This window comes from Tenrec ecaudatus, chromosome 5 (genome assembly GCF_050624435.1).
Source record: "Tenrec ecaudatus isolate mTenEca1 chromosome 5, mTenEca1.hap1, whole genome shotgun sequence".
NCBI lineage: Eukaryota > Metazoa > Chordata > Mammalia > Afrosoricida > Tenrecidae > Tenrec > Tenrec ecaudatus.
In genome coordinates, this window is record NC_134534.1 from 136406404 (window position 1) to 136416714 (window position 10311).

At 42.7% G+C, this 10311-nt stretch overlaps 1 long non-coding RNA gene across 1 annotated transcript; it reads left to right on the forward strand.

Moving 5' to 3' along the window:
* The first annotated feature begins 342 nt into the window (after positions 1-342).
* LOC142448262 (uncharacterized) lies at positions 343-9828 on the forward strand. Its single transcript, XR_012784515.1, has 3 exons — positions 343-601; positions 2159-2250; positions 7421-9828. It is a non-coding gene; the product is annotated as an uncharacterized LOC142448262 (long non-coding RNA).
* Positions 9829-10311: the final 483 nt, after the last annotated feature.

Consider the following 10311-nt stretch of genomic DNA (forward strand, 5'->3'; position numbering starts at 1 on the left):
GGTTGTATAAATTATATAGATACCATGCCAGATAAGATCGCAAGACTGAGTGAGGCATTTGAATTTTTTTAATGTAAGTGTCTGGGACCGAGTTAAAACTTCCCAGACATTTAACTAAACCTTATGTTCACTTTGTGGAGAAGAAGGATGCGCGCGAGGTCTGAAAGCGGGATTAAGGGGCTCATAGAAGAAGGTTCTGAGTCGGAACAGCAGAATGTTGGCAGGAAAGGGGCAGAGACACTGCCTGCAAAACAGAGGTGTCAAATTACATGGACGATGACACAGATGGGAGGGGAAGTTGTGATATAAAAGGAGGAGGGGGAGGCACTGATGATAGAGGGGAAGGATCAAATACCATGGAAGATGCCCATGGTAGGAGGAAGATTGGTGAGGACGGAAAAGTGAGAGGAGCTGGGGACAAAGCACTGAGGAATTCGTAAAGATAAGGGGGAAATGGCACAGAAGGACTTTGGGCGGCTGCTGGTGGAATAGTGGCATAGCATTGTCTAGAAGGGGAATTTCTTCCCAGTCTAGCAGGCGTCGAGAAGCAGGACAATCGACAGCGATGGGGATGAGAGCGAAGAATATAGAATATGTGCAGGTATGAGAGCTGAAATTTTAAATTACTCAATTTGCAGTAATTATTAAGGTATCAGAAAATTTTAATCGAGAGTGCCACCTAATGGCCATTCCGAATTGTCCATTTTATCACATAAAAATACCAGAAACTCCTTATCTATGATCGATTAGAGACCTAGTGGTTTCAGATTTGCAGTCATACATTGAAGGGGTACATTTTGTTGGGGCTTCGATTAAGTAAAGCCCATAATGGAGGATTTGAGTGAATATTTAAGCTCCCAGAAAGAAAACGTATTTCAAAGAGTATCCCCTTTAATTCATTAACCCCGAGCCACATGAAAGGAGAAGTGGGGATAGCAAAAGAGTAAGGTAACCCCCTGGTTGCCTCCCAAACACAAAGGGCCAGAATCATCCAGTCTTAGTGCTTAGGATTTCCGAGACATGGGCCCTTAAAGACCAAAAGGAAATTAATCGACAACCCCAATGTAGAGCGTTTAAATTTCACACTCACCCAGTTTGTTACAGATGCGTCTGTTGAAAAGTTTTTAATGGCATTTGCAAAGGTCCCTTTAAGGAAACTCACTACTTTGTTTCCGACAGAGCAGTGGAGAAAGTTTTATCTTATCTCCGTATGGGTCACTAAATGCACAGTTTTTCAGATATGAGAGACAGTGAGATTTTTAATTAATAGGCTTTATTTAGGGAAACAAGATTGACAGAGAAAGGGAGAACAAAGGAGGTGAGATGAAAGGGACATAGGATAGTCAGATAAAGGAAGGTTAGACCCAGCCTCTTGTCTGAGCTAGAGGACTAGCCAAGCGAAAGAGCGCTGACAGACCACAGAAGCTGCCGCTACCACAGAAAAGAAGAGAAAGAAATACAGACACGTAACCAAACCGCAATGGAGTTTGGCAAATATAGGATTGATGACACTGTCACCACGCTGCCTCTACTGCTGCCATCAGCAAGGGAACAAAAGGGCAAGAGGGGACCCGAGGGTAAAGGCAGAGGGAGAAAGCCAGAAGAGACCAGCAGGAGTTTAAGAGAGAGAACAGGGGTGAGAGAGAGAAGCTTCAGACAGGGTGCAGCAGGGGAGATCAGAAGAGAGACGACAAAGAGACCTTTTGCAAACAAAAGTCTACAGGACAGGACATTTTCCTTTAGACAGGAAGGACTGGAAGTTTCCTTCCAGTGAGAGAAGGAATGAAGGCCTTGTTAGAGGCATAGGGATCCATTTGCATCCACAGGTGGGGAGGATGTAAATGTCCTGGTTTTCAGGCTCCTCCTGAGGGGAAGGTGGAGCAGGAATTTTGTAAACAGAAAATGGAGATTAAAACTGGCTGAAATCGGTGATCAGTGTCTGCTGGACCCTATAATCACCGTGGTCCCTTTCCTACTTCTGTGGTCTAACTGTGATGAATTGATCCCACCACCAATGAAGATTTTGTGAAGAACTTATTTGTTTTCTACCTTCTATAATTAGTCAAGTAGCCATGAATCTTTGGACACCATTATAGCTTCATGCTTACGGTCTCCATCTGACTGATTCATTTTTGTCACTGTCTTTGTCCTCTCTCAGAAACCCTGGTGGTGCGACGGAACCTTGGATTTCATGTTGGACCGCTAACCACAAAGTCACAGTTTAACTCAGGGGTCAATCTATGTAGAAAGGTGAGGCTTTCTGCTCCCTTGAGGATTTACAGCTTCAGAAACCAAGGAGCAAGTTCTACTTCATCTTATGGGGTCACTATGAGTCAGTATTGGCTAAAGAGTGAATTTGTTTTGTTTCATTTTTAGTTTGGGGGTGTTCCCGAGTAAGTCTTAGAATTGTAATCACAAGGTTAGTGAATCAAACTGACCAGGCAAACCCAGGGGAATGATGTGGAAACCCTATATTGTATTTATTTTCTTTTTAAAATCATTTTATTGGGGGCTCGGACAACGCTTATCACAATCCATCCATACATACATCCACTGTGTTGAGCACATTTGTACATCTGTTGCCATCATCATTTTCAAAGCATTTTCTTTCTACGTGAGTCCTTGGTATCAACTCCTCATTTTCCCCCTCCCTTATGAATCTTTGATAAGTTAAAAATAATTATTTATTCATGTCTTACACTGACCAATGTCTCCCTAGACTCACTTTTTCTCCACTGACTACCACATTGAATGTTGGTTTTTCATATACAGCTTGTATTATATTGAGGAATTTTCCTTCCGTTCCTGTCTTAAACAGGAATTGGTGTTGGATGTTGTTGAATGCTCTTTCTGTATCTATCCACAGTATCATGTGCTTCTTATAATTTTTCATGTCAATGTGGCAAATGATGCTAATGGTCTTTCGTATGTTGGACATCCCCGTATCCCTGGTATGAATCTCACTTGGTCATGGTGAATTATTTTTTTATATACTATTCTATTCTATTGGTCAGTATTTTGTTAAGGATTTTTGCATCGCTGTTCATTAGGGATATTGGTCTGTAGATCTTGATTCTTGTGGGATCCTTGTCCGGTTTCAGTATCAGAGTTATACTAGATTCATAGAAAGTATTCGGGAGTTTGACATTTTATTCTATGTTCTGGAAGAGTTTGTGTAGAACTGTGTCAGTTCTTCCCTGAATGCTTTGTAGAATTGGTCCAGGGGATTTTTTTTATTGGTAATCCCTTAATAACCTTGTCTATTTCTTCTATTGCTATGGGTCTGTTGAGATTCTTGACATCCATCTGGGATAGTGTAGGGTGAGATTGTTTTCCTAATGATTTGTCTATGTCTTCCAAGTTGTTGAATTCGTTTGAGTACTGGCCTTCGTAGTACTGTGTAATTATCCTTTTGATTTCATTAGGGTACAGTATAATGTCCCGTTTCATCCCTCATCCTTGCTATTGAAATGTGTTCCTTCCTTTCTTGGGTTCGGTTTCCCAGCAGTCTGTGGATTCTTTTAATTCTTTCAAAGAACCAACTTTTCGCTGTATTAATTTTTTCATAGTTTTCTTGTTTTCCTTTTCATGAATCTCAGCCCTGATTTTTATTATTTCTTTTCTTTTGCTATTAGTAGGATTGTCTTGTTCACTCTGCTGTAATTGCTACAAGTTTTTTGTCAGCATATCAATTGTAATTCTCTCTTCCTCTTTTATGTGTGTATGTATTGCTTTCAAACTTCCTCTGATAACTGCCTTTGCTGTGTCCCAAAGGTTTTGGCATGTCATATTCTCACTCTCACTGGTTTCTAAGAACTTCCTGATTTAATCTATGATCTTGGCCAGTACCTACTCCTTTTGCAATAGTTATTCATCCTTCAATTGTTTGCCCTTGTTTTCTCAATTGTCCTTTTGTTAACTTCCAACCTTATGCCATATTAGTCAGAGAGAAAAGTCTATATAATTTCTATGTGCTTGAATTTATTCAGATTCAACTTGTGTCCCAACATGTGGTCTTTATTGGAGTATGTGCCATGTGGGCTTGAACATAATGTGGGTGGAGAGCTCTGAAAATATCTATCAGGTCAAGTTGTCTATTCGTAATGTTTAGATGTATATCCTCCTTGTTAAGCTTCTTTCCTGTGATCTTTCTTAGAATGGTGTATTAAAGTTACTTACTATAATTGTTGAGCCCATAATTCCCCCCCCATCTTTTAGTGTATGATTGATGAATTTGGTGGATCACTTGTTAGGCACGTATAAATGTATTATGCTCACTTATTCTTGGTCTACTGTTCCCTTAAGCATTATATAGTACCCCATTTTATCTCTTGTTATGGCTTGCACGTTGAAATCAATTTTGTCCGAGATTAGGATTGCAACCCCAGCTTTTTTTGAATTGCCATTTGTTTGGTATATTTTTCAACAGCCTTTGATTCTCAGCCTATTTTTATCTGTAATCTTGTGATGTGTCTCCTGTAGGCAGCAAATTCATGGTCTGTGTTTTCTAAACCAGTCTACTAGTCTCTGTCTTTCAATGCTTAATACTTGAGTTCAGTCCATTGATATTCAGGGTTATTACATCCATCTGTAGATTCTGCGATGTCATCCTGTACCTTTTGTGTTGGGTGTTTTCCTACACCCTTTCTGACCAGTGTGTTGTGTGTGTGTGTGTGTGGTTTATTCTTGACTTTTTCCATTCTTAAGCCAATGCCAACTCGGGGGCTGTTTTTTCTTTTTGCCCTCTGGGTGACATTGTTCTATGCAACAGTCTTTTATTTGTACTCTGAATGTTGTTCTGCCCATGCTAGGTCATCAAGGATCTTTTGTAGGGGTGGGTTTCTTTTAACGTATTCTTTGAGTTTTTACTTGTCTGGGAAGACTCTTACTTTTCCATCTATCTTGATAGATAATTTTTCTGGATAGAGTATTTTTGGGGTTTGTGTTATTTTCCTTCAATTTTTGGAATATGTCACTCCACAATCTCCTCTTCTTCATAGTGTCCCCTGATAGGTCTGAGCATATCCTTATTTGGGTAATTTTATATGTGACTTCTTCCTTTTCCCAGATGCTTTCATGGTTTTCTCCTTTTCCTCAAAGTTGGATAGTTTAACTATTATATGTCTTGGTGACTTTTTCTTGGGATTCAGTCTAGCTGGGTTTTTTTCCAGCCACTTGAATGGTTGCCTGGTTTACATTCATTAAGCTGGGGAAGTTTTCCTGTAAGAATTCCTTCATTATTTTTGTCATTGACTTCTTTGTTGTGTCCTCCTCCAGTAATCAATTATTCTGATGTTGTTCTTCTTCATAGCATCAAACACAGCTCTCAGGTTTTCCTCAGCTTCTCTGATGGTCTTATTTGACTTTTTTTTTTTTCATGTTTGTTAAAGTCTCCAGGTCACTGGTGCAGTTCTCTGCCTCCTCCAGTCAATTGGCAAAGTCCATGAATTTGCTACTGGTTTTTGCTATCTTGTCTCTAAGATCTTGTATTTCCCTTTGGTGTGTGCAATTTGTCTCCTCTATCATTTCATCCTTTTTCTGTATTCTTTCCATCATTTCTCTCCAAGCAGAATTCTGAACATTTCTTTCTGTGGTAGATCAATGTCTGGTTCTTCTATGCACGTCATTAGTTTTAGGTCTCCTTCCAACATTGCCTTTTGTTTCTCCTTTATTGCCATTGAAGTTGGTGGGGCTTATTGCTGTTTATTGTGTTGTTTTAGAGGAGCCTGGCACCATTTTCCAGAGTCAAAGAGCACTGAGCTCTCTCTGGGAGACTCACAGAAATGCTTCCTCAAACTGCCTGCAGCTAATTGCACTATGGGATTGGGCTATTGCTTTATCCTCCTGTGGCTTCACTCTTTCCCTAGTCAACAAGTATTCTATTATTTGATGGACAAGTTGAATGGTCCGCTCAGGGAACACTGGTTGAGTGGTTGTGGACCCACAAGGATGGTGCTGCACTGGATGATCTCACAGGAATATTGGGGCACTGCAGAGGGCATGAAGAGGTACCTGCTGCAATTGGAGTGCTACAGAAGGCTGGTGGGTGTGTCCGCTTTGTTGTAGCACACCTCAGATGGTGAGTGTAATTGCCCTAGTCAGCCATATCACTGTGAATGTTGGGTAGAGATTCCCATAGCAGTGTGGAGTGCTGGAGCTGCCTTAGGCCATGTGAGGCACTATGGCAGGCAGGAGGACATTCCCTCAATCACATGGGACCATAGAGGATGGGAAGGAGCTCTCCCAGCCACACAGAGCACTGTGGAAGGTGGGCTGAGGTTTCCCCCAGCCAAATGAATCTCCCAAAGGCTGGGCAGGAGTTCCTCCAGAGGCCTTGGAGGATAGACATGAGTTACTCTGAGGTGGGAGGTGGAGGGATTTCCCCAGAAGCTGGTTAAGCTGCAGAGGGCTGGGCTCCCCTAGCTGGGCAGAGGCCAGGTGTAATTGGCCTAGGTTAAGGGGAGTGGCCTGGAGGTCCCCGTGTCATGTGAGAGGAAAAGGAAGTGACAAAACAAAAAACCGAGTCCCCTGAGACTGTGGGGGTAATGAGAGGAGACAGAGAAACAAAAGTAAAGATATAGCTGAACCCCAATTGCCTAACTATGAGGCTAGAGGGGTGTAAACCCTGCCCAGAGGTGGAAGCAAGCTGTGGCTGTGCTGTAGTAAGGCCTTGGGCCGGGCAAAGAAGTCCAGCTCTGGCCAACACTGTAGTGGGGCTAAGCTTAAGCCTTACCTGGCCTCCACAGTGGCAAACCAAAAGCCCAAGCTCCTCAAAACCTAGTGGAGCTGTGCTACCTATCTCTATGGTGCTCCTCCTGTCACCCAGCAGCATGGAATTTCCCTCTCAGTTGTTCCCTCCGCTGGTTTCTGCGGAGTCCCTCTGGTGTGTATTATTTGATCACCATCTTGCCAGAAGTTTCCCCTATATAGTATTTCTGTGTCAGAATTGATCCCTCGCCTGTGGGTTTTGTTTTTGGTAGGGTGTCCTGTTGAAAACTTAATAAAGGGGTCACTATCAAATATATTTGAATTTATGATATTTTATCCCTAAAGAATTAAGAAATTAGTAGGAACAATCGTCTGGTTTATTTAGATTGCCATGTATTACATGTGGTCATTGTGTGTGTATCTTATTTCTATGTTATAGTGCAACTAATAGCTCCTTTTAGCTTTATAATCTCTTGACTTGTAAGAAATTCCAGAGAGGGAGCATGCCACTGTGTTACCACAAGTAAATGGTTCTGTGTTAGTCCGAGTAGACTAGAGAAACAAATCTAGGGAGATACATATGTGTATAAGAAAAATCTTTATGTATAAGAGCAGTTGAATATTGAGAAAACATCCTAGCCCAGTCCAGAACAAGTCCATAAGTCTGATATTAACCCATATGTCCAATACTAATCTATAAATTTCTCTTTAGACTCCTGTTACACATGCAATAACGTCAAATGCAGGAAGATCACAGGACAGTGGGTGGTAAGTCTTGTGGATCCAGTGGTGTTGTGAGCATCTCAGCACTGTCAGAGGTCTCCATGTGGCTTCTCAGGCTCCAGAGGTCTGGCTCCATCAGCCTCTCTCCATGTGTCTTCTCCAGTGGGATGTCTCACAGAGAGTGAGCCTTGTCAGTAGAGAGTCTCCAAGGAAGTGAGCTAAGAGAGTGTCTCCTGCCTCCAAGGAGGAATACTGAAGTTCTCAGAATCCTCAGAAAGCCATGCCCACACAGAAGCCTCATTGACTTTGACTTGATTGACAGCATTGACTCCATCCCTGCACTCTGAATCCTCAAATTGACATCAGAATATACAACTACCACAGATCAGCAGACGTTCTAAGAAAGAAGCATTTCTAAAGGAGAGACAGGGGAATCAACTATCTGGTACATTTTAGCTAAACCAGGCCATTACTCTCACTTGACGCTTTCAGAACCATGATTCTAAGAAGGGCTATTGTGAGAAACAGAAGAAAAGGAAGAGAGTGTATGCGGACAAGTCCTTTTTCTCATATTTAAGAAGCCTGGGAGACCAGGATTCTGGGTGTAGGGAGGCCTTCATGCTTGTGAGTTAGAGATGAGTCCCAATCATAATTAAGATCAATCCCCACAATATCCTCCCATAACAGTGCTGCCTTAAAGTTACCTATTACAAGCACATGGCTGATTCCTATCTGGCCAGCAGCTTTATCTGTAGGAGCCGACATGTTCCAATAGTTCTTCCTGCTCAGGGGACAGCCACTCCCCCTTACCTGACCCCAACATTGGTGTCAGATTACTTGGGGACCTCTAGGGTTAAGGTACTGCCCATTTTGTTATGTATGTGGCTACCTGTAATCAGGGGGCTTGCATGCCCTGAGACTATATCCCTTGATGTAAGAATACATTTTCTCTCTCTCTCCTGCTTGGATCTGCTTCCTGATGCCATGGCAGAGATGAGCACCCCAAAATTTTTGTCTGTCTCATACCTTCTTACCTTCAATTACACAATGGTCCCTTAGGACCCATCCTGATGTGGGGCTGGATCCCACAGGCTGCCACACACTTTGTTTAATTCAACAGACTGTAGGAATTTACACAGAAAAACTTCTCTGTCTCTCTTTCACTTGAGAAAATGGGAAATTTTATTTTTAAAGTTGGGCAAACATTCTGCTGTAGAAGTTCAACATATAATAGGTGCTGGTAGGATAGCTGATTATGAAGAACACTTTCTAGTTCAACTACTAATCATTTCATTTGGAAATGGAATCTCTCATGACCAAGGAGACATGGAGATACTATACATTGTTTTCTCTTTTTTTGCATTGCTTTCAATAGCAACTATTCTGTGTGTTGAATTGGTGTGAGTGAACATGCCTTTCTAAAATGCACTTGTTAGCACATTGGCTGTCTTGCTTGCCTGCGTGGCCATCATTCCCTCGTCATCTGACAGAGGAATCACTCATGCCATTTCTTAGCTAGGTGTTGGGGTGCCATGCACACGCTTCTGCTCCTCCACCGCATCGCCTCAGGGCTCATGGGGGCATTTCTGTACCTTTCATGCCTCTGGATGCAATGACTGGTTCAGAAAATGCAGGTGTACAAACTTGGTGAAATGAGCAAAATCCCTGATCTTCTGTGAGAATCTTTATAACAAAAGAAGAAATTAAAAGGAAACTGAATTGTTCCACCAACTTGTTGAAGCCCTACGGTCAAAGCGACAGGCAGAAAGATTAGGGAAAAGGGTGTTTTTTTCCCACCAATTACTAATGCTAACTGAAAATTAGCTGGTCATGCCACAATAAAGTTGCTTGAAAGAAATCAGGCACATGTTAGAAACCTATGGGGAAGACCCAAAGCTGTGCAGGCAGATTAAAGCCACCTGGGCATGTGCACTAGAAACTAGCAAAACTACATCATACAGGCACCTAAACACAGCCACTAAGAACTGCCAACAGCCTCAACCATGCCCATTCCCTACCCCATTGGGGCAGGAAGGGATAAAAATCAGAAGTGGGAGGCAGGAGCTCGCTCTCTTATTTCCAATGCTCCTCTTTTGGGTCCCCAGCCTCCCCTTTCTGGACATTTTCCATGTGGTTTTTGGTGCTCCCAGAAGCAGCATTTTCCATCTCAACTCTCCCCCTCGCTGTCCCGGTGGGCCTTGCACACTTTCCAGGGCTGGTATGTGATATTTGCGAGTGTACCACCTGAAACTTCCTTTTCCCTCATAAAAGTCACTTGGGCTTACGAAAATACTTCTGCTGCATGAATTCTTTCAGATTTGAGAAGCAAGAACCAGGGAAAAGCATCCCAGGAACCTGATACAAGGGACCCTCATGGCACAGGGGGTTACATGTTGGGCTACTAACCACAAGGTCGGCAGTTTGAAACAACCAGCCGCTCCATGAGAGAACAATGAGGCTCTGTACTCCTGTAAAGAGTTGCAGACTCGGAAACGCATAGAGGCAGTTCTGCCATGTCCTACTGAGCTGCTCTGAGCTGGAATCGACTCAAAGGCAGTGAGGGTTTGAGTGCACAGTCACGGAGCGTCAGAGCACACCAGCCGTGAGAGTATGCAGTGTAAAGGAAGCCAGCACAGAAAAGAAGACGTAACAACCCTACCTGAACAGATAGCACCTGCTACACCCAAAGCTCCAAGCATGACGGATACATGGGCCAACCAACGAGTCACTTTTAAAAATGTGCGCCTCCATCAATTTTAGTTGTGGTGTTTGCTTTTTTTCCTTGCTCAACTGTGTTTTTGTCACTCACAACTCATTGAGAAGGATCGATGGCAAAGAGCCTTTACTACGTTAAGCTCAGGGCCATAAATCCTTAAGCTA